The following is a 22,315-nucleotide window of genomic DNA, read 5'->3' as shown; positions in this document are numbered from 1 at the left end:
GTTTATATACAGAATGACAGATATCCTGGAGTGAATTACAGTCTGGATCTAATTGAGGCCTTCAGAATGGTTAATATAAAGAATAACAGATAGTCCAGAGCGAGTTACAGCCTGGAATCTAATTGAGGGGTTCAGGGTGGTTTATATACAGAATAACAGATATCCTGGAGTGAGTTACAGCCTGGAATCTAATTGAGGGGTCCAGGGTGGTTTATACACAGAATAACAAATATCCCGAAGTGGGTTACAGCCTGGAATCTAATTGAGGGATTCAGAGTGGCTTATATACAGAATAACAGATAGCCTGGAGTGAGTTACAGCCTGGAATCTAATTGAGAGGTTCAGAGTGGTTTATATACAGAATAACAGATATCCTGGAGTGAATTTCAGTCTGGATCTAATTGAGGCCTTCAGAGTGGTTAATATACAGAATAACAGATAGTCGAGAGTGAGTTCCAGCCTAGAATCTAATTGCGGGGTTCAGAGTCGTTTATATACAGAATAACAGATAGCCCGGATTGAGTTACAGCCTGGAATCTAATTGAGGGCTTCAGAGTGGTTTATATACAGATTAACAGATATCCCGGAGTGAGTTACAGCCTGGAATCTAATTGAGGGGTTCAGAGTGGTTTATATACAGAATAACAGATATCCCGGAGTGAGTTACTGCCTGGAATCTAATTGAGGGGGTCAGAGTGGTTTATATACAGAATAACAGATATCCCGGAGTGAGTTACAGCCTGGAATCTAATTGAGGGGTTCAGAGTGGTTTATATACAGAATAACAGATATCCCGGAGTGAGTTACTGCCTGGAATCTAATTGAGGGGTTCAGAGTGGTTTATATACAGAATAACAGATATCCTGGAGTGAGTTACAGCCTGGAATCTAATTGAGGCCTTCAGAGAGGTTAATATACAGAATAACAGATAATCCAGAGCGAGTTACAACCTGGAATCTAATTGAGCGGTTCACAGTGGTTTATATACAGAATAACACATAGCCAAGTCTGAGTTACAGCCTGGAATCTAATTGCGGGGTTCAGGGTGGTTTATATACAGAATAACAGATATCCCGGAGGGAGTTACAGCCTGGAATCTAATTGAGGGGGTCAGAGTGGTTTATATACAGAATAACAGATATCCTGGAGTGAGTTGCAGCCTGGAATCTAATTGAGGGGTCCAGGGTGGTTTATACACAGAATAACAAATATCCCGAAGTGGGTTACAGCCTGCAATCTAATTGAGGGGTTCAGAGTGGTTTATATACAGAATAACAGATAGCCTGGAGTGAGTTACAGCCTGGAATCTAATTGAGAGGTTCAGAGTGGTTTATATGCAGAATAACAGATATCCTGGAATGAATTTCAGTCTGGATCTAATTGAGGCCTTCAGAGTGGTTTATATACAGAATAACAGATAGTCGAGAGTGAGTTACAGCTTGGAATCTAATTGCCGGATTCAGAGTGGTTTATATACAGAATAACAGATATCCCGGAGTGAGTTACAGCCTGGAATCTAATTGAGGGGTTCAGAGTGGTTTATATACAGATTAACAGATATCCCGGAGTGAGTTACAGCCTGGAATCTAATTGAGGGGTTCAGAGTGGTTTATATACAGAATAACAGATATCCCGGAGTGAGTTACAGTCTGGAATCTAATTGAGGGGTTCAGATTTTTTTATATACAGAATAATAGATGTCCCGGAGTGAGTTACAGCCTGGAATCTAATTGAGAGGTTGAGAGTGGTTTATATACAGAATGACAGATATCCTGGAGTGAATTACAGTCTGGATCTAATTGAGGCCTTCAGAATGGTTAATATAAAGAATAACAGATAGTCCAGAGCGAGTTAGAGCCTGGAATCTAATTGCGGGGTTCAGAGTGGTTTATATACAGAATAATAGATATCCTGGAGTGAGTTACAGCCTGGAATCTAATTGAGGGGTCCAGGGTGGTTTATACACAGAATAACAAATATCCCGAAGTGAGTAACAGCCTGGAATCTAATTGAGGGGTTCAGAGTGGTTTATACACAGAATAACAAATATCTTGAAGTGGGTTACAGCCTGGAATCTAATTGAGAGGTTCAGGGTGGTTAATATACAGAATAACAGATAGTCCAGAGTGAGTTACAGCCTGGATCTAATTGAGGGGTTCAGAGTTGTTTATATACAGAATAATAGATGTCCCGGAGTGAGTTACAGCCTGCAATCTAATTGAGGGGTTCAGAGTGGTTTATATACAGAATAACAGATATCCTGGAGTGAGTTACAGCCTGGAATCTAATTGAGGCCTTCAGAGTGGTTAATATACAGAATAACAGATAGTCCAGAGTGAGTTACAGCCTGGATCTAATTGAGGGGTTCTGAGTGGTTTATATACAGAATAACAGATATCCCGGAGTGAGTTACAGCCTGGAATCTAATTGCGGGGTTCAGAGTGGTTTATATACAGAATAACAGATAGCCCAGTCTGAGTTACAGCCTGGAATCTAATTGAGGGTTTCAGAGTGGTTTATATACAGAATAACAGATATCCCGGAGTGAGTTAAAGCCTGGAATGTTATCGAGGGGTTCAGTGTGGTTAATATACAAAACACTACCACACAAGCTCAGGAATTGGACTCAAATCCAGAGCTCTGGCTCAGAGACAGGGACACTACCCAATACAACTACCATACTCAGATTTTGGGTCATATTTTAGTGCCCATTTTCAGTTCGGTGTGGATGATTATAATCAGGTTGCCATTACTGAATTACAAAAAACACTTTGTTTTTTTAATCAAATGCAAGATATTTGTCTCAACTGTAGGATATTGAGTCTATATGCTATGCTATCGAAATTAACTATGACCATCTTTAATTGCTATTATCTGAAGTCTGCAATATTAAGGAAAGAAATCCTGCAGCCACACTCTGCCCAATGAAGGATCTCAAATAGATATTTATTACTGAACACCAGAGACGAAGGAAGAGCTTAATTTCTGGTCCCAAAACACCGATCACTCTTACCCACCTCTAACTTGCGACTGCCCTCTTCCTAAAACCATGAAGTGACACCCGGCCGCTGATTATTGCCCAGTCTCTCCTCCCCACTGACTGTATCTGCAATCTGTTCCTCCTCCCCCTAACCACACAAGGCAACCCAAGCTCAGGGTCTTTGTGAAACTGAAGGCCGGAGTGTGCAGGCCTCCTGGAGAGGGATGGGCATTTTAAAATTGAAGGGAGAGGTTGAGGGGACAGTAATGTCACTCACTGGGCTGAGGGGTGGCGGATGGAGTTTAGTTTGGATGAATGCGAGGCATTGGATTTGGTAAATCAAACAACAGCAGGATCTATACAATTAAAAGCAGGGCCTTTGGCAATGTTGTAGAACAGAAACCTAGGCCGTCAGATTTAATTCTTTAAAATTTGCATTTCATATAGATAGTGCGATTAAGAAGGTGTTTAGCACACTTGTCTTCATTGATCAGACCTTTGAGTATCAGAATTGGGAGTCATGTTGTGGTTGTACATGGTATTGGTGAGACCTCTTCTGGAATACTGTGTCCAGTCTGGTCACCCTGCCCGCTCATTCCATAGGCACACCACCCTCTGGGTGAAAAAGCTGCCCCTTAGGTCACTTTTAAATGTTTCCCCTCTCACCTTAAGCTGATGTCCGCTAGTTTTGGTCTCCCCGTACCCTAAGAAAATACCTTGACTATTCACTTTGATGTTACTGACCTTGATATTATTAAGCTGGAGAGGATTCAGAAGAGATTAACCTGGAGGTTGCTGGGAAAGGAGGGATTGAGCTAGGCTGGGATTTTTTTCACTGAAGAATATGAGATTAAGCAGTAACTATACAGAGGTTTATAAAATAATGGGGGGGTACAGAGAAGCTGAAGGGAGGGCTGATGTCTTTTCCCTAGAGTTGGGGATTCAAAACTGAGGGATATTTTAAGTTGTGAGGAAAAATGATTCACAAATGTCACGAGAGGTAATTATTTTAGACCAAATCTGGCTTGTGTGTGGAATGAACTTCCAGAGGAAGTGGTGAAAGCAGGGACAGTTACAACATTTGAAGGACATTTAGATCAGTCCATGGATAAGACATCAGTTTGGATGGTGCTGTGAGCAGCTGCCCTCTCCCTCCCCATCTCTGAATGAATCCCTGTTGGTTTTCACCCTCTGCCAATGCCTGTGCAGTGGCGTGTGGAGGCCAGCAGAGGGTGGCATTGTATCACTTTAAGCACCACAGAGACTGCCAGACCTGCCCCACACAGATACACAGATACACACAGCAATTGTTAGGACACAACATTGAGTTCATCTGGTAATATAAACTAAACATAAAGAAATGCTCAATTGGCCTTGTAAACTGTTAAAATATGAGTGACAGAGGACTCCCAAATTCCACTGTTTAAATAAAAACATCAATTTATTTTTTTAACTCTGAAACTGAACATTTTACATCAACTATTCACAACTCTGAGACCCCCTTTCCTTAACTGCTTATTACCCTACTCCAACTCTACAGTAATGTACTGTTTCAAAAAGACACTTATTAAAATTACATAAACGTAATTTTAAAACCACACAGCAGCTGTTGTTTCATCTGACCTCACACCAAGATCCTTTTTCCCCATCTTTCCTGGGAAGACTGGCTCATGTTACAGAATGCTATCAAAGTGTCCACATTTCAGCATTCTGCAACCTGGGAACACATCCTTCCATGACACTGTCTCTCAGTTTCCCCCTCTCTGTCTATTTCCTAAACCCCTCCCATGTCATGATATTTAAACTGATTCCCCTGCCACCTCTCTCTGGAAGTGATGTTAACACCCACAGCACCCCTTGTCATGGCAACAATGGAGATATGGAGCTGTAAATGGGTGGGAGCTGCACATCCTGTCACTTCCAGCCCGGGCTGCTAGTTTCCCCACACTGGGCAGGGATCTAACACAGTGTTACTGAGGAATGCAGTGGGTTGGGGTACAGAGCTCTACATGCTGGGAGTGTAACTGCTCCTGGTTTACAGATCAATGTACTGGGGTGGTGTACACAGTCCTACATGCTGGGAGGGTAACTGCTCCTGGGTTACAGATCAATGTACTGGGGTGGGGTACACAGTCCTACATACTGGGAGGGTAACTGCTCCTGGGTTACAGATTAATGTACTGGGGTGGGGTACACAGTCCTACATGCTGGGAGGGTAACTGCTCCTGGTTTACAGATCAATGCACTGGGGTTGGGGTACACAGTCCTACATGACTGGGATGGTAACTGCACCTGGGTTACACATCAATGTACTGGGGTTGGGGTACACAGTCCTACATGACTGGGATGGTAACTGCACCTGGGTTACACATCAATGTACTGGGGTTGGGGTACACAGTCCTACATGCTGGGGGGGGGTAACTGCTCCTGATTAAAGATTAATTCCAGTGCAATCAATGCACATCCTGCTGTGTTGGTCAGACTATCTGTGGTTTATAGATAATGCAATGATGTGGTCAGTGCAGCTCCCCATGGCCTTTGCACAGTACACCATGTTGGTGGGGTGGATAGGGGGGGAAGGTCATGGACAGGTCAAGGAATTCCCCGGAACGTTCTGTCCCCAACATTCTATAACTGACATTCCCCGGAACGTTCTGTCCCCGACATTCTATAACTGACGTTCCCCGGAACGTTCTGTCCCCGACATTCTATAACTGACATTCCCCGGAACGTTCTGTCCCCGACATTCTATAACTGACATTCACCTGAACGTTCTGTCCCCGACATTCTATAACTGACATTCCCCTGAACGTTCTGTCCCCGACATTCTATAACTGACGTTCCCCGGAACGTTCTGTCCCCGACATTCTATAACTGACATTCACCTGAACGTTCTGTCCCCGACATTCTATAACTGACATTCCCCGGAACGTTCTGTCCCTGACATTCTATAACTGACATTCCCCTGAACGTTCTGTCCCCAACATTCTATAACTGCCATTCCCCGGAACGTTCTGTCCCCGACATTCTATAACTGACATTCACCTGAACGTTCTGTCCCTGACATTCTATAACTGACATTCCCCGGGACGTTCTGTCCCTGACATTCTATAACTGACATTCCCCGGAACGTTCTGTCCCTGACATTCTATAACTGACATTCCCCTGAACGTTCTGTCCCCAACATTCTATAACTGCCATTCCCCGGAACGTTCTGTCCCCGACATTCTATAACTGACATTCACCTGAACGTTCTGTCCCTGACATTCTATAACTGACATTCCCCGGGACGTTCTGTCCCTGACATTCTATAACTGACATTCCCCGGAACGTTCTGTCCCCGACATTCTATAACTGACATTCCCCGGGACGTTCTGTCCCTGACATTCTATAACTGACATTCCCCGGAACGTTCTGTCCCCGACATTCTATAACTGACATTCCCCTGAACGTTCTGTCCCCAACATTCTATAACTGACATTCACCTGAACGTTCTGTCCCTGACATTCTATAACTGACATTCACCTGAACGTTCTGTCCCCGACATTCTATAACTGCCATTCCCCGGAACGTTCTGTCCCTGACATTCTATAACTGACATTCCCCGGAACGTTCTGTCCCCGATATTCTATAACTGACATTCACCTGAGCGTTCTGTCCCTGACATTCTATAACTGACATTCCCCGGGACGTTCTGTCCCTGACATTCTATAACTGACATTCCCCTGAACGTTCTGTCCCCAACATTCTATAACTGACATTCACCTGAACGTTCTGTCCCTGACATTCTATAACTGACATTCCCCGGAACGTTCTGTCCCCGACATTCTATAACTGACATTCACCTGAACGTTCTGTCCCCGACATTCTATAACTGACATTCACCTGAACGTTCTGTCCCCGACATTCTATAACTGCCATTCCCCGGAACGTTCTGTCCCTGACATTCTATAACTGACATTCCCCGGAACGTTCTGTCCCCGACATTCTATAACTGACATTCCCCGGGACGTTCTGTCCCTGACATTCTATAACTGACATTCCCCTGAACGTTCTGTCCCCAACATTCTATAACTGACATTCACCTGAGCGTTCTGTCCCTGACATTCTATAACTGACATTCACCTGAACGTTCTGTCCCCGACATTCTATAACTGCCATTCCCCGGAACGTTCTGTCCCTGACATTCTATAACTGACATTCCCCGGAACGTTCTGTCCCCGACATTCTATAACTGACATTCACCTGAACGTTCTGTCCCTGACATTCTATAACTGACATTCCCCGGAACGTTCTGTCCCTGACATTCTATAACTGACATTCCCCGGAACGTTCTGTCCCTGACATTCTATAACTGACATTCACCGGAACGTTCTGTCCCTGACATTCTATAACTGACATTCCCCGGAACGTTCTGTCCCTGACATTCTATAACTGACATTCCCCGGAACGTTCTGTCCCTGACATTGTTTGTGAACGGCCGGACGTCAGTGAATTGAACAAACGATAAGATCCCGGGGGAAGAGATCCCGTTCCAGGGAGAAGGAGACACTGTTCCGAAGACCCCTCAGGCAGTTAAAGGGGTGAATACGTTTTCCCTGCGTTTACATTTCTCCACGACACAGGATCGACCACAATTTAGACCAAAATACAGGAATTCCCAAACTCCGTTTGTCTTCAGGAAACTGGGACAGAATCCTTCAGGACAGCAACGTTCCCACCCTCTGTATTAGGAACTGGGAAGGAGTGACCTGTGTCTGTTCTCGAGTGATCGAGTGTGTGGGAATGTTCTGGAAACCATCTGTCCTTATGGATGTGTCTCTGTGTGTTTGGGGAGGGAGGGTTTCTTGTGGTTTATGTCACATTTTTGTCAGTAATTCCGACCTTCCCATTTGTTATTCCAGCTCCAATTATTTTAATAAATCCCTGAATACAGGGACACATTTGTAAATCTCACTGGGTCCCCGATCAAACGGGTCCCTTTGCCTCCAGGCTGATGGATAATGGGTTTGTTTTCCTTCCTCACAGTTAACGTAGTGACCATCTACGTCCTGCTTTATAAAGATTGTGGATTGTCTCCATGTGTCAGACATTACCTGGGGGCCATGTCAGCGGCGGATCTCCTGGTCATTATCCTCGACCTGATACTGAGACACATTCCCATTGTTTATGAGGAACAGTTTTATTTCCTGAAGGACTCCGTCCCCGTGTGTAATATCCACGCCGTCCTGCTTTATGCAGCCACTGACTGCTCTGTCTGGTTCACCGTCACTTTCACCTTTGATCGGTTTGTGGCCATTTGTTGCCAGAAGCTGAAAAGTAAATATTGCAGTGAGAAAACGGCGGCTGTGGTTCTGGGAGCAGTGACTGTGCTGAGCTGTTTAAAGAACATTTCCTGGTATTTTATGCTCGAGGCTCGGTATCGGCTGGTGAACCTCCCCTGGTTTTGTGATGTAACAGACGCTGTTCGATTCTCCATTGTCTGGGGCACAATCGAGTTCCTCCACCACATTCTAACCCCGGGTGTCCCATTTCTCCTGATTCTGCTGCTCAATGTTCTCACCGTCAGACACATTTTAGTGACCAGCAGAGCCCGCAGGAGACTCCGCGCTCACACCAATGGGGACGCTCAGTCTGACACTGAAATGAGAAACCGAAAAAAATCCATCATTTTACTGTTTGTGATCTCGGCCAATTTCATCCTGTTATGGTCAATGTTCATGTTGTATTCTTTATGGTACCGGATGTATTGGATTGGGTATCAGTCTGTGTATCTCCATCCCTTTGTGCTGGAATTGGGCTTCATGCTGCAGCTCCTCAGTTGCTGCACAAACACCGTGATATATGTCGTGACCCAGACTAAGTTCAGGCAGCAGCTGAAGAATGTGCTGAAATATCCCTTCACCCAAATCCATCCATCCATCAAATTCCCTCATTAATCACACCATCCGGGATTTTCTCATTTCAGTTCAGTGTTTCAGTGATGAAGCAGCCTGTCGCTATGGTAACAGACTGAGGGTATCGCTGGTTTGTCCATCCTTATCCCCCAGGGGGGTTACAGGGAAACATTTCAATGTTTCTCACAACTCAGGGGCCAGTGAAAAAAGGCACCGTCCCACTGACTGGATCCATCACTTCCATTTGTAAACAATAAAAATGTTGATTAAAGCGTGCCGAGCAGCAGAGTGACCGATGTTGTTGTGTGTCTTTGTGTTGGAGAAGCTGAGCTGGAGAGAGACAGACTCAGCCCCAGTCCTGGGCCTCAGGGAAGGGGAGGGCAACGCGCCCTGAGATCAGGAGCTGGGTTTAACTCCCTCTGACCCCCCCATTCCAACCTGGCCTCCCCAATTGCTCACCCCCACTTTTCCTTCTCAATTCTCTCCATCTCTCCCTTCCTGCACAATCTCTCTTTCTCACCACCTCTCCCTTTCACTCTCTCTGGTCCCCTCTCAGACAGCCCCCAACCCCGGCTTCTCCACCTGCCTCCACTATTCTTTCTGCCTCACTCTCCCCCTCTCTCTCACACCCCCAACATGAGTTTATCCACCTGCCTCCATTCTTCTCTCTCACCCTCACCCTCACTCTCTCTCTCTCTCTCTCCTGTCGTATCTATCTCCTTCTCACAATTCTGGCTCTACCCCATTTTCCCCACCTCGCACTTCCCACATCTCTCGATCATCTCACACCCACAAGCCCCCCCACCCCCCCAACCCCCACAAGCAGACTCACCACCAACCTGCAGTCTCTGGGTCAGAGGGAGAGGGAAGGACCAGCGACACAGAGTGTGTCAGAGAGAGAGAGTAAGGGTGGGACAGAAGTGAGAGAGATTCAGTTAGAGAGAAACGGAGGGTGGTGGGGAGAGAGAGACCAAGATAGGGGGATCGAGAGTGAGAGAAGATGGAGAGAGAGCGAAAGAGCAGGGAATGACTCAGAGAGAGAGAGAGGGAAGGGAGAGATAAGGTGAGGGAGGGAGAGAGAGAGAGAAATAGGGGAGGACATAATGAGAGAGGGGTCAGAGAGAGTGGGACAGAGAGAGAGGGAGACAAAGAGAGAGGGGAACAGAGAGAGGGGAGAGAGAAAGTGGGGGACAGAGAGAGGGGGACAGAGAGGGTGGGGGGACAGAGAGAGAGGGGGATAGAAAGAGAGGGACAGAGAGAGGGGGGCAGAGAGAGGCAGACAGAGTGGGGGTGAGAAGGGGGGACAGAGAGGGGGGGCAGAGAGAGAGTGGGACAAAAGAGAGGGACAGAGAGGGGGGGCAGAGAGAGGATGGCAGAGAGAGGGGGGGACAGAGAGAGAGGGGGAGAGAGAGAGAGGGGGGAGAGAGACGGGGGGCAGAGAGAGGAGGGGACAGAGAAAGAGGGGGACAGAGAGAGGAGGACAGAGAGAGAGGGGAAAGAGAGCGAGGGGGGCAGAGAGAGGGGGACAGAGAGAGAGGGGAACACAGACAGAGGGGGGCAGAGAGAGGGGGGGAACAGAGAGAGGGGGACAGAGAGAGAGGGGGGCTGAGAGAGACGGGGCAGAGAGAGGGGGGGCCAGAGAGAGAGGGGGGCAGAGAGAGAGGGGTGACAGAGAGACGGGGGGGGGGGGACAGAGAGACGGGGGGCGGCGGGGAAAGAGAGAGGGGGGACAGAGAATGGGGGGACAGAGAGAGAGGGACACACAGAGAAGGGGTCAGAGAGAGGGAAGGATAGAGAGAGAGGGGGACAGAGAGATAGGGGGACAAGGGGGGACAGAGAGAGGCGGGGGACAGAGAGAGGGAGGACAGAGAGAGAGGGGGACAGGGAGAGAGGGGGACAGCGAGAGGGGGGACAGAGAGAGGGGAAAGATAGAGGTGGGTGGGAGGGAGAGGGTGGACAGGGAGAGGGCGACAGAGTGAGTGGCACAGAGAGTGGGGGAGATAGAAGAGATAGAAGGGGACAGAGAGGGAAAAGAGAGAGAGGGGCAGAGAGAGTGGGACAGAGAGAGGGGTCAAAGAGAGAGGGGGTCAGAGAGAGAAGGGGACAGAGGGAGGGGGGACAGAGAGATGGTGACAGAGAGGGCGTAGAGAGAGGGCGACAAAGTTAGAGGCACAGAGAAAGGGGGATCAGAGAGAGGGGGGAGAGAGAGAGGGGGAGATAGAGAGGGGGAGAGAGAGGGGGAGAGAGAGAGGGGGACAGAGAGAGGGAGGCAGAGAGAGCGGGTGAGAGAGAGAGGCAGACAGAGAGAGGGGACAGCGAGTGGGGGAGATGAAGGGGATCAGAGAGAGGGGGACAGAGAGAGAGGGGACATATAGAGGCGGGACACAGAGGGGGGACAGAGAGAGGAGGGCAGAGAGAGAGTGACAGAAAGAGACGACAGAGAGTGGGGGAGATAGAGGTGGTCAGAGAGAGAGAGAGACAGAGAGAGAGGGACAGAGAGAGGGGGGGACAGAGAGAGAGGGGGACAGAGAGAGTGGGGGACAGAGAGAGAGGGGGACAGAGAGAGGGGATCAGAGAGAGAGGGGACAAAGAGAAAGGGGGTCAGAGAGAGGGGGTCAGAGAGAGAGGGGACAGAGAGGGACAGAGAGAGAGGGGACAGAGGTAGAGGGGCAGAGAGAGGGGGCAGAGAGATGGGGGGAAGAGAGAGAGGGGGAAGAGAGAGGGGTACAGGGAGTGGGAGTGATAGAGTGGGTCAGAGATGGGGGACAGAAAAAGTGGGAGGTAGAGGGGGTCAGAGAGAGGGGGACAGAGAGATGGGCACAGCGAGAGGGGCACAGAGAGTGGGGGAGATAGATGGGGACAGAGAGAGAGAGTGGGGAAAGAGAGAGAGATCGGGGCAGAGATAGTGGAACAGAGTGAGGGGTTCAGAGAGAGAGAGAGGGGGACAGAGAGAGAGGGGGGAACAGAGAGAGGGGGTCAGAGAAAGGGGAGCAGAGAGAGGGCGTGAGAGAGAGTGTGACGGAAAAGGCAGAGGTAGAGGGGGTCACAGAGAGGGGGGATAGAGGGGGATAGAGGGTGGGTGACAGAGAATGGGGGTCAGAGGAAGGGGTACAGAGTGGGGGTGAGAGAAGGGGTCAGAGAGTGGGGGGATGGAGGGGGGAACAGAGAGAAAGGGAACAGAGAAAGTGGGGGACAGAGAGAGGGGGACATAGAGGGTGGGGGACAGAGAGAGCGGGGGACAGAAAGAGAGGGACAGAGAGAGGCAGACAGAGTGGGGGTGAGAAGGGGGGACAGAGAGAGGGGTGACAGAGAGAGAGTGGGACAGAAAGAGAGGGACAGAGAGAGGGGGGCAGAGAGAGGATGACAGAGAGAGGATGACAGAGAGAGGGGGGGACAGAGAGAGAGGGGGAGAGAGAGAGAGGGGGCGACCGGGGGGGAAGAGAGAGGGGGGCAGAGAGAGAAGGGGACAGAGAAAGAGGGGGACAGAGAGACGGGGACAGAGAGAGAGGGGAAAACAGACAGAGGGGGGCAGAGAGAGGGGGGGAACAGAGAGAGGGGGACAGAGAGAGAGGGGGGCTGAGAGAGACGGGGGGCAGAGAGAGAGAGGGGGACAGGGAGAGAGGGAGACAGAGCGAGAGGGGACAGAGAGAGGGGTGGACAGAGAGGGGAAGGCAGAGAGAGCGGGGGTCAGAGAGGGGGGACAGAGAGGGGGGCAGAGGGGGTCGACAGAGGGGGTACAGGGAGGGGGGACAGAGAGGGGGGACAGAGAGAGGGGTACAGAGAGAGAAGTGGACAGAGAGAGGGCAGGACAGAGAGGGATGGGACAGGGAGAGAGAGGTCAGAGAGAAGGCGACGGGGGGGGGGGGACAGTGAGAGAGAGGGTGGACAGACAGAGGGGGGACAGAGAGAGGGGCGACAGAGAGAGAAGGGGATAGAGAGAGAAGGGGACAGAGAGATGGCGACAGAGAGTGGATGACAGAGAGGCGGGACAGAGAGAGGGGGACAGAGAGAGAGGGGATGAGTGAGAGAGAGGGGGAGGGGGGGGATGAGAGAGGGGGCAGAGAGAGAAGGGGACAGAGAAAGAGGGGGACAGAGAGAGAGGGGGACAGAGAGAGGGGAACAGAGAGAGAAGGGGAAAGAGAGAGAGGGGGACAGAGAGGAAGGGGGACAGAGAGAGAGGGGGCAGAAAGAGAGGGAGACAGAGAGAGGGGAACAGATGGAATGGGGGACAGAGAGAGAGGGGGCAGAGAGAGAGGGGGCAAGGAGAGATGGGGAAGAGATGGCGAGAGATAAAGAGGAGGCAGAGAGAGAGGGGGACAGAGAGAGAGGGGGAGACAGAGAGAGAGGGGAACAGAGAGAGAGAGGGGTAAGAGAGAGAGGGGCAGAGAGAGAGGGGGGTAGAGACAGGGGGCAGAGAGAGAGGGGGCAGACAGAGAGGGGAACAGAGGGAGAGAGGGGCAGAGAGAGTGTGGAGCAGAGAGAGGGGCAGACAAGGGAGGGAAGAGAGAGGGGAGGCAGAGAGAGGGGAGCAGAGAGAGAGAGGACAGATGAGAGGGGACAGTGAGAGAGGGGGACAGCGAGAGAGGGGGACAGAGGGAGTGGGGGACAGAGAGAGAGAGGGGCAGAGAGAGGGGGGCAGAGAGAGAGAGTGGGAAAGAGAGCGGGGGACAGAGAGGGGGGACAGAGAGAGAAAGGGGACAGAGAGAGAGAGAGGGACGGGGGGGAACAGAGAGAGGTGGGAGACAGAGAGACGGGGACAGTGAGAGGGGGGGCAGAGAGAGAGGTAAACAGAGAGAGAGGGAGACAGAGAGAGAGGGGGACAGAGAGGGGGAGGCAGAGAGGGAAGGAGAGAGAGAGAAGTGGATAGAGAGAGGGCAGGACAGAGCAAGAGGGGACAGAGAGAGAGGGGTCAGAGAGAAGGCGACAGAGGGGAGGGATAGTGAGAGAGAGGGTGGGCAGAGAGAGAGGGGACAGAGAGAGGGGGACAGAGAGAGGGGGACAGAGAGAGGAGGAGAGAGAGAGAGAGGAGGACAGAGAGGGGGGACAGAGAGAGAGGGGATAGAGACAGAGGGAGTAGAGAGAGAGGGGACAGAGAGAGAGGGAGACTGAGAGAGGGGGGGGACAGAGAGAGAGAGGGGAAAGAGAGGGTTGGGGGAAGAGAGAGGGGGGACAGTGAGGGGGGGACAGAGAGAGAGGGGCAGAGAGAGTGGGACAGAGAGAGGGGTCAAAGAGAGGGGGGGTCAGAGAGAGAAGGGGTCAGAGAGAGAAGGGGACAGAGGGAGGGGGGACAGAGAGATGGTGACAGAGAGGGCGTAGAGAGAGGGCGACAGAGTTAGAGGGACAGAGAAAGGGGGATCAGAGAGAGGTGGGAGATAGAGAGGGGGAGAGAGAAAGGGAGAGAGAGAGGGGGACAAAGAGAGGGAGACAGAGAGAGGGAGGCAGAGAGAGCGGGTGAGAGAGAGAGAGAGGCAGACAGAGAGAGGGGACAGCGAGTGGGGGAGATGGAGGGGATCAGAGAGAGGGGGACAGAGAGAGAGAGGGGACATATAGAGGCGGGACAGAGAGGGGGGACAGAGAGAGGAGGGCAGAGAGAGGGTGACAGAAAGAGAGGACAGAGAGTGGGGGAGATAGAGGTGGTCAGAGAGAGAGGGACAGAGAGAGAGGGGGTCAGAGAGAGAGGAGGAAAGAGAGCGGGGGACAGAGCGGGGGGCAGAGGGGGCGGACAGAGTGGGGTACAGAGAGGGGGGACAGATAGAGAAAGGTTATAGAGAGAGAGACAGGGACGGGGGGGCAGAGAGAGGCGGGAGACAGAGAGACGTGGACAGAGAGAGGGGGGCAGAGTGAGAGGGAAACAGAGAGAGAGGGAGACAGAGAGAGAGGGGGACAGAGGGGGGGGGGGACAGAGAGAGGGGTGGACAGAGAGGGGGAGGCAGAGAGGGAAGGAGAGAGAGAGAGAAGTGGACAGAGAGAGGGCAGGACAGAGCGAGAGGGGACAGAGAGAGAGGGGTCAGAGAGAAGGCGACAGAGGGGAGGAACAGAGACGGGAGTTACAGAGAGAGAATGGGATAGAAAGAGAAGGGGACAGAGATATGGCGACAGAGAGAGGATGACAGAGAGAGAGGGGGACAGAGAGAGAGGGGGACAGAGAGTGGGGGGACAGAGAGAGAGAGGACAGAGAGAGGGGGACAGAGAGAGGGGGATAGAGAGAGGAGGACAGAGAGAGGAGGACAGAGAGGGGGGACAGAGAGAGAGGGGATAGAGACAGAGGGCGTAGAGAGAGCGGGGACAGAGAGAGAGGGAGACTGAGAGAGAGGGGGACAGAGAGAGAGGGGGAAAGAGAGGGTTGGGGGGGAAGAGAGGGGGGGAGAGTGAGTGGGGGACAGAGAGAGATGGACAGCGAGAGGGGGGACAGAGAGAGGGGAAAGATAGAGGCGGGTGGGAGGGAGAGGGGGGGACAGGGAGAGGGCGACAGAGAGAGGGGGCACAGAGAGTGGGGGAGATAGAAGGGGACAGAGAGGGAACAGAGAGAGAGGGGCAGAGAGAGAAGGGGACAGTGGGAGGGGGGACAGAGAGATGGTGACAGAGAGGCCGTAGAGAGAGGGCGACAGAGTTAGAAGCACAGAGAAAGGGGGATCAGAGAGAGGGGGGAGATAGAGAGGGGGAGAGAGAGGGGGAGAGAGAGAGGGGGACAGAGAGAGGGAGGCAGAGAGAGCGGGTGAGAGAGAGAGGCAGACAGAGAGAGGGTGCAGCGAGTGGGGGAGATGGAGGGGATCAGAGAGAGGGGGACAAAGAGAGAGGGGACATATAGAGGCGGGAAAGAGAGGGGGGACAGAGAGAGGAGGGCAGAGAAAGGGTGACAGAAAGAGACGACAGAGAGTGGGGGAGATAGAGGTGGTCAGAGAGAGTGGGACAGAGAGAGAGGGGGACAGAGAGAGAGGGGGACAGAGAGAGAGGGGGACAGAGAGAGGGGATCAGAGAGAGAGGGGACAGAGAGAAAGGGGGTCAGAGAGAGGGGGACAGAGAGAGAGGGGGACAGAGAGAGGTGGGCAGAGAGGGGGGCATAGAGAGGGAACAGAGAGAGGGGAAAACGGAGAGAGGGAAAAAGAGAGAGGCAGGTCGGAGGGAGGGGAGCAGAGAGAGAGGGGCAGAGTGAATTGGATAGAGTGAGGGGGACAGACAGAGGGGGACAGAGAGAGAGGGGAACAGAGAGAGAGGGGGACAGAGAGAGAGGGGGACAGAGAGAGGTGGGACAGAGAGGGGGGGCAGAGGGGGGGGGGACAGAGAGAGAGGGGGGACAGAGAGAGAGGGGGACAGAGAGAGAGGGGGACAGAGAGAGAGGGGGGACAGAGAGAGAGGGGACAGAGAGGGGGGGGCAGAGAGAGAGGGGGACAGAGAGAGAGGGGGGACAGAGAGAGAGGGGGACAGAGAGAGGGGGGGGACAGAGAGAGGGGGACAGAGAGAGGTGGGACAGAGAGGGGGGGACAGAAAGAGAGGGGGACAGAGAGAGGTGGGACAGAGAGGGGGGGACAGAGAGAGAGGGGGGACAGAGAGAGGGGGGACAGAGAGGGGGGAAGTAGAGGGCATGAGAGAGAGGGGGACAGAGGGAGGGGCACAGAGAGTGGGGGAGGTAGAGAGGGACAGAGAGAGAGGGGACAGAGGTAGAGGGGCAGAGAGAGGGGGCAGAGAGACGGGGAAGAGAGAGAGGGGGAAGAGAGAGGGGTACAGGGAGTGGGGGTGATAGAGGGGGTGAGAGAGTGGGGGGATGGAGTGGGGAACAGAGGGAAAGGGGACAGAGAATGTGGGAGACAGAGAGAGTGGGGGACAGAAAGAGAGGGACAGAGAGAGGGGGGCAGAGAGAGGCAGACAGAGTGGGGGTGAGAAGGGGGGACAGAGAGAGGGGTGACAGAGAGAGAGTGGGACAGAAAGAGAGGGACAGAGAGAGCGGGGCAGAGAGAGGATGACAGAGAGAGGATGACAGAGAGAGTGGGGGACCGAGAGAGAGGGGGCAGAGAGAGAGGGGGACAGAGAGACGGGGACAGAGAGAGAGGGGACAGAGAGCGAGGCGGGCAGAGAGAGGGGGACAGAGAGAGGGGGGAACACAGACAGAGGGGGGCAGAGAGAGGAGGGGAACAGAGAGAGGGGGACAGAGAGAGGGGGGGCTGAGAGAGACGGGGGCAGAGAGAGAGAGGGGGCCAGAGAGAGAGGGGGGCAGAGAGAGAGGGGGGACAGAGAGACGGAGGGGACAGAGAGACGGGGGGGTGGAAGGAGAGAGTGGGGACAGAGAATGGGGGGAAAGAGAGAGAAGGACACATAGAGAGGGGGTCAGAGAGAGGGAAGGATAGAGAGAGAGGGGTACAGAGAGAGAGGGGGACAGAGAGAGGGGGGTCAGAGAGAGGGAAGGATAGAGAGAGAGGGGTACAGAGAGAGAGGGGGACAAGGGGGGACAGAGAGAGGCGGGGGACAGAGAGAGGGAGGACAGAGAGAGAGGGGGACAGAGAGAGGGAGACAGAGAGAGAGAGGGGACAGAGAGAGGGGTGACAGAGGGGGGGGGGACAGAGAGGGTGGCAGAGGTGGTCGACAGTGGGGTTACAGGGAGGGGGGACAGAGAGCGGGGGACAGAGAGAGGGGTACAGAGAGGGAAGTGGACAGAGAGAGGGCAGGACAGAGAGAGATGGGACAGAGAGAGGGGCGACAGAGAGAGAAGGGGACAGAGAGATGGTGAAAGAGAGAGGATGACAGAGAGGCGGGACAGAGAGAGAGGGGGACAGAGAGAGAGGGGATGAGTGAGATAGAGAGGGGGAGAGGGGGGATGAGAGAGGGGGCAGAGAGAGAAGGGGACAGAGAAAGAGGGGGACAGAGAGAGAGGGGGACAGAGAGAGGGGAACAGAGATACGGGGACAGAGAGAGAGGGGACAGAGAGAGAGAGAGGGGCAGAGAGAGGGCGAGAGAGAGGGGGGACAGAGAGAGGGGGAAGTAGAGGGCATGAGAGAGAGGGGGACAGAGGGAGGGGCACAGAGAGTGCGGGAGGTTGAGGGGTTCAGAGAGGGGGACAGAGAGAGGGAGGGACAGAGAGACGGGGGGGTGGAAGGAGAGAGTGGGGGCAGAGAATGGGGGGAAAGAGAGAGAGGGACACAGAGAGGGGGTCAGAGAGAGGGAAGGATAGAGAGAGGGGGGAACACAGACAGAGGGGGGCAGAGAAAGGAGGGGAACAGAGAGAGGGGGACAGAGAGAGGCGGGGGACAGAGAGAGGGAGGACAGAGAGAGAGGGGGACAGAGAGAGAGGGGGGGACAGGGAGAGAGGGAGACAGAGAGTGAGGGGACAGAGAGAGGGGTGGACAGAGTGGGGAAGGCAGAGAGAGGGGGGGAAAGAGGGGGGACAGAGAGGGTGGCAGAGGGGGTCGACAGAGGGGTTACAGGGAGGGGGGACAGAGAGGGGGGGACAGAGAGAGGGGTACAGAGAGGGAAGTGGACAGAGAGAGGGCAGGACAGAGAGAGAGTGGTCAGAGAGAAGGCGACTGGGGGGGACAGTGAGAGAGAGGGTGGACAGAGAGAGGGGGGACAGAGAGAGGGGCGACAGAGAGAGAAGGGATAGAGAGAGAAGGGGACAGAGAGAGAGTGGATGAGTGAGAGAGAGAGGGGGAGTGGGGGGGATGAGAGAGGGGGCAGGGAGAGAAGGGGACAGAGAAAGAGGGGGACAGAGAGAGAGGGGGACAGAGAGAGGGGAACAGAGAGACGGGGACAGAGAGAGAGGGGACAGAGAGAGAGGGGGGCAGAGAGAGGGCGAGAGAGAGAGGGGGGCAGAGAGAGAGGGACAGAGAGAGAAGGGGAAAGAGAGAGAGGGGGACAGAGAGGAAGGGGGACAGAGAGAGAGGGGGTAGAAAGAGAGGGAGACAGAGAGAGGGGAACAGATGGAATGGGGGACAGAGAGAGATGGGGGCAGAGAGATGGGGGCAGAGAGAGGGGGCAGAGAGAGAAGGGGCAGAGAGAGCGAGAGATAAAGAGGGGGCAGAGAGAGAGGGGGACAGAGAGAGAGAGAAAGAGAGAGAGGGGAACAGAGAGAGAGGGGTAAGAGAGAGAGGGGCAGAGAGGGGGGGGGCAGAGAGAGAGGGGGACAGAGAGAGAGGGGGGACAGAGAGAGAGGGGGACAGAGAGAGAGGGGGGACAGAGAGAGAGGGGGACAGAGAGAGGTGGGACAGAGAGGGGGGGGACAGAAAGAGAGGGGGACAGAGAGAGGTGGGACAGAGAGGGGGGGACAGAGAGAGAGGGGGGACAGAGAGAGGGGGGACAGAGAGGGGGGAAGTAGAGGGCATGAGAGAGAGGGGGACAGAGGGAGGGGCACAGAGAGTGGGGGAGGTAGAGAGGGACAGAGAGAGAGGGGACAGAGGTAGAGGGGCACAGAGAGTGGGGGAGGTAGAGAGGGACAGAGAGAGAGGGGACAGAGGTAGAGGGACAGAGAGAGGGGGCAGAGAGACGGGGAAGAGAGAGAGGGGGAAGAGAGAGGGGTACAGGGAGTGGGGGTGATAGAGGGGGTCAGAGAGTGGGGGGATGGAGGGGGGAACAGAGGGAAAGGGGACAGAGAATGTGGGAGACAGAGAGAGGGGGACAGAGAGGGTGGGGGACAGAGAGAGTGGGGGACAGAAAGAGAGGGACAGAGAGAGGGGGGCAGAGAGAGGCAGACAGAGTGGGGGTGAGAAGGGGGGACAGAGAGAGGGGTGACAGAGAGAGAGTGGGACAGAAAGAGAGGGACAGAGAGAGCGGGGCAGAGAGAGGATGACAGAGAGAGTGGGGGACCGAGAGAGAGGGGGCAGAGAGAGAGGGGGACAGAGAGACGGGGACAGAGAGAGAGGGGACAGAGAGCGAGGCGGGCAGAGAGAGGGGGACAGAGAGAGGGGGGAACACAGACAGAGGGGGGCAGAGAGAGGAGGGGAACAGAGAGAGGGGGACAGAGAGAGAGGGGGCTGAGAGAGACGGGGGCAGAGAGAGAGAGGGGGCCAGAGAGAGAGGGGGGCAGAGAGAGAGGGGGGACAGAGAGACGGAGGGGACAGAGAGACGGGGGGGTGGAAGGAGAGAGTGGGGACAGAGAATGGGGGGAAAGAGAGAGAAGGACACACAGAGAGGGGGTCAGAGAGAGGGAAGGATAGAGAGAGAGGGGTACAGAGAGAGAGGGGGACAGAGAGAGGGGGGTCAGAGAGAGGGAAGGATAGAGAGAGAGGGGTACAGAGAGAGAGGGGGACAAGGGGGGACAGAGAGAGGCGGGGGACAGAGAGAGGGAGGACAGAGAGAGAGGGGGACAGAGAGAGGGAGACAGAGAGAGAGAGGGGACAGAGAGAGGGGTGGACAGAGGGGGGGGACAGAGAGGGTGGCAGAGGTGGTCGACAGTGGGGTTACAGGGAGGGGGGACAGAGAGCGGGGGACAGAGAGAGGGGTACAGAGAGGGAAGTGGACAGAGAGAGGGCAGGACAGAGAGAGATGGGACAGAGAGAGAGTGGTCAGAGAGAAGGCGACGGGGGGGACAGTGAGAGAGAGGGTGGACAGAGAGAGGGGGGACAGAGAGAGGGGCGACAGAGAGAGAAGGGGACAGAGAGATGGTGAAAGAGAGAGGATGACAGAGAGGCGGGACAGAGAGAGAGGGGGACAGAGGGAGGGGCACAGAGAGTGCGGGAGGTTGAGGGGTTCAGAGAGGGGGGACAGAGAGAGGGAGGGGACAGAGAGACGGGGGGGTGGAAGGAGAGAGTGGGGGCAGAGAATGGGGGGAAAGAGAGAGAGGGACACAGAGAGGGGGTCAGAGAGAGGGAAGGATAGAGAGAGGGGGGAACACAGACAGAGGGGGACAGAGAAAGGAGGGGAACAGAGAGAGGGGGACAGAGAGAGGTGGGGGACAGAGAGAGGGAGGACAGAGAGAGAGGGGGACAGAGAGAGAGGTGGGGACAGGGAGAGAGGGAGACAGAGAGTGAGGGGACAGAGAGAGGGGTGGACAGAGTGGGGAAGGCAGAGAGAGGGGGGGAAAGAGGGGGGACAGAGAGGGTGGCAGAGGGGGTCGACAGAGGGGTTACAGGGAGGGGGGACAGAGAGGGGGGGACAGAGAGAGGGGTACAGAGAGGGAAGTGGACAGAGAGAGGGCAGGACAGAGAGAGAGTGGTCAGAGAGAAGGCGACTGGGGGGGACAGTGAGAGAGAGGGTGGACAGAGAGAGGGGGGACAGAGAGAGGGGCGACAGAGAGAGAAGGGATAGAGAGAGAAGGGGACAGAGAGAGAGGGGATGAGTGAGAGAGAGAGGGGGAGAGGGGGGGATGAGAGAGGGGGCAGGGAGAGAAGGGGACAGAGAAAGAGGGGGACAGAGAGAGAGGGGGACAGAGAGAGGGGAACAGAGAGACGGGGACAGAGAGAGAGGGGACAGAGAGAGAGGGGGGCAGAGAGAGGGCGAGAGAGAGAGGGGGGCAGAGAGAGAGGGACAGAGAGAGAAGGGGAAAGAGAGAGAGGGGGACAGAGAGGAAGGGGGACAGAGAGAGAGGGGGTAGAAAGAGAGGGAGACAGAGAGAGGGGAACAGATGGAATGGGGGACAGAGAGAGATGGGGGCAGAGAGATGGGGGCAGAGAGAGGGGGCAGAGAGAGAAGGGGCAGAGAGAGCGAGAGATAAAGAGGGGGCAGAGAGAGAGGGGGACAGAGAGAGAGAGAAAGAGAGAGAGGGGAACAGAGAGAGAGAGGGGTAAGAGAGAGAGGGGCAGAGAGAGGGGGGGGCAGAGAGAGAGGGGGACAGAGAGAGGTGGGACAGAGAGGGGGGGGACAGAAAGAGAGGGGGACAGAGAGAGGTGGGACAGAGAGGGGGGGACAGAGAGAGAGGGGGGACAGAGAGAGGGGGGACAGAGAGGGGGGAAGTAGAAGGCATGAGAGAGAGGGGGACAGAGGGAGGGGCACAGAGAGTGGGGGAGGTAGAGAGGGACAGAGAGAGAGGGGACAGAGGTAGAGGGGCACAGAGAGTGGGGGAGGTAGAGAGGGACAGAGAGAGAGGGGACAGAGGTAGAGGGGCAGAGAGAGGGGGCAGAGAGACGGGGAAGAGAGAGAGGGGGAAGAGAGAGGGGTACAGGGAGTGGGGGTGATAGAGGGGGTCAGAGAGTGGGGGGATGGAGGGGGGAACAGAGGGAAAGGGGACAGAGAATGTGGGAGACAGAGAGAGGGGGACAGAGAGGGTGGGGGACAGAGAGAGTGGGGGACAGAAAGAGAGGGACAGAGAGAGGGGGGCAGAGAGAGGCAGACAGAGTGGGGGTGAGAAGGGGGGACAGAGAGAGGGGTGACAGAGAGAGAGTGGGACAGAAAGAGAGGGACAGAGAGAGCGGGGCAGAGAGAGGATGACAGAGAGAGTGGGGGACCGAGAGAGAGGGGGCAGAGAGAGAGGGGGACAGAGAGACGGGGACAGAGAGAGAGGGGACAGAGAGCGAGG

The sequence above is a fragment of the Chiloscyllium punctatum genome, unplaced genomic scaffold, assembly GCF_047496795.1.
Source record: "Chiloscyllium punctatum isolate Juve2018m unplaced genomic scaffold, sChiPun1.3 scaffold_388, whole genome shotgun sequence".
Taxonomy (NCBI): domain Eukaryota; kingdom Metazoa; phylum Chordata; class Chondrichthyes; order Orectolobiformes; family Hemiscylliidae; genus Chiloscyllium; species Chiloscyllium punctatum.
The sequence above is the reverse complement of the archived record's forward strand: the minus strand, read 5'-3'. Positions refer to the sequence as shown.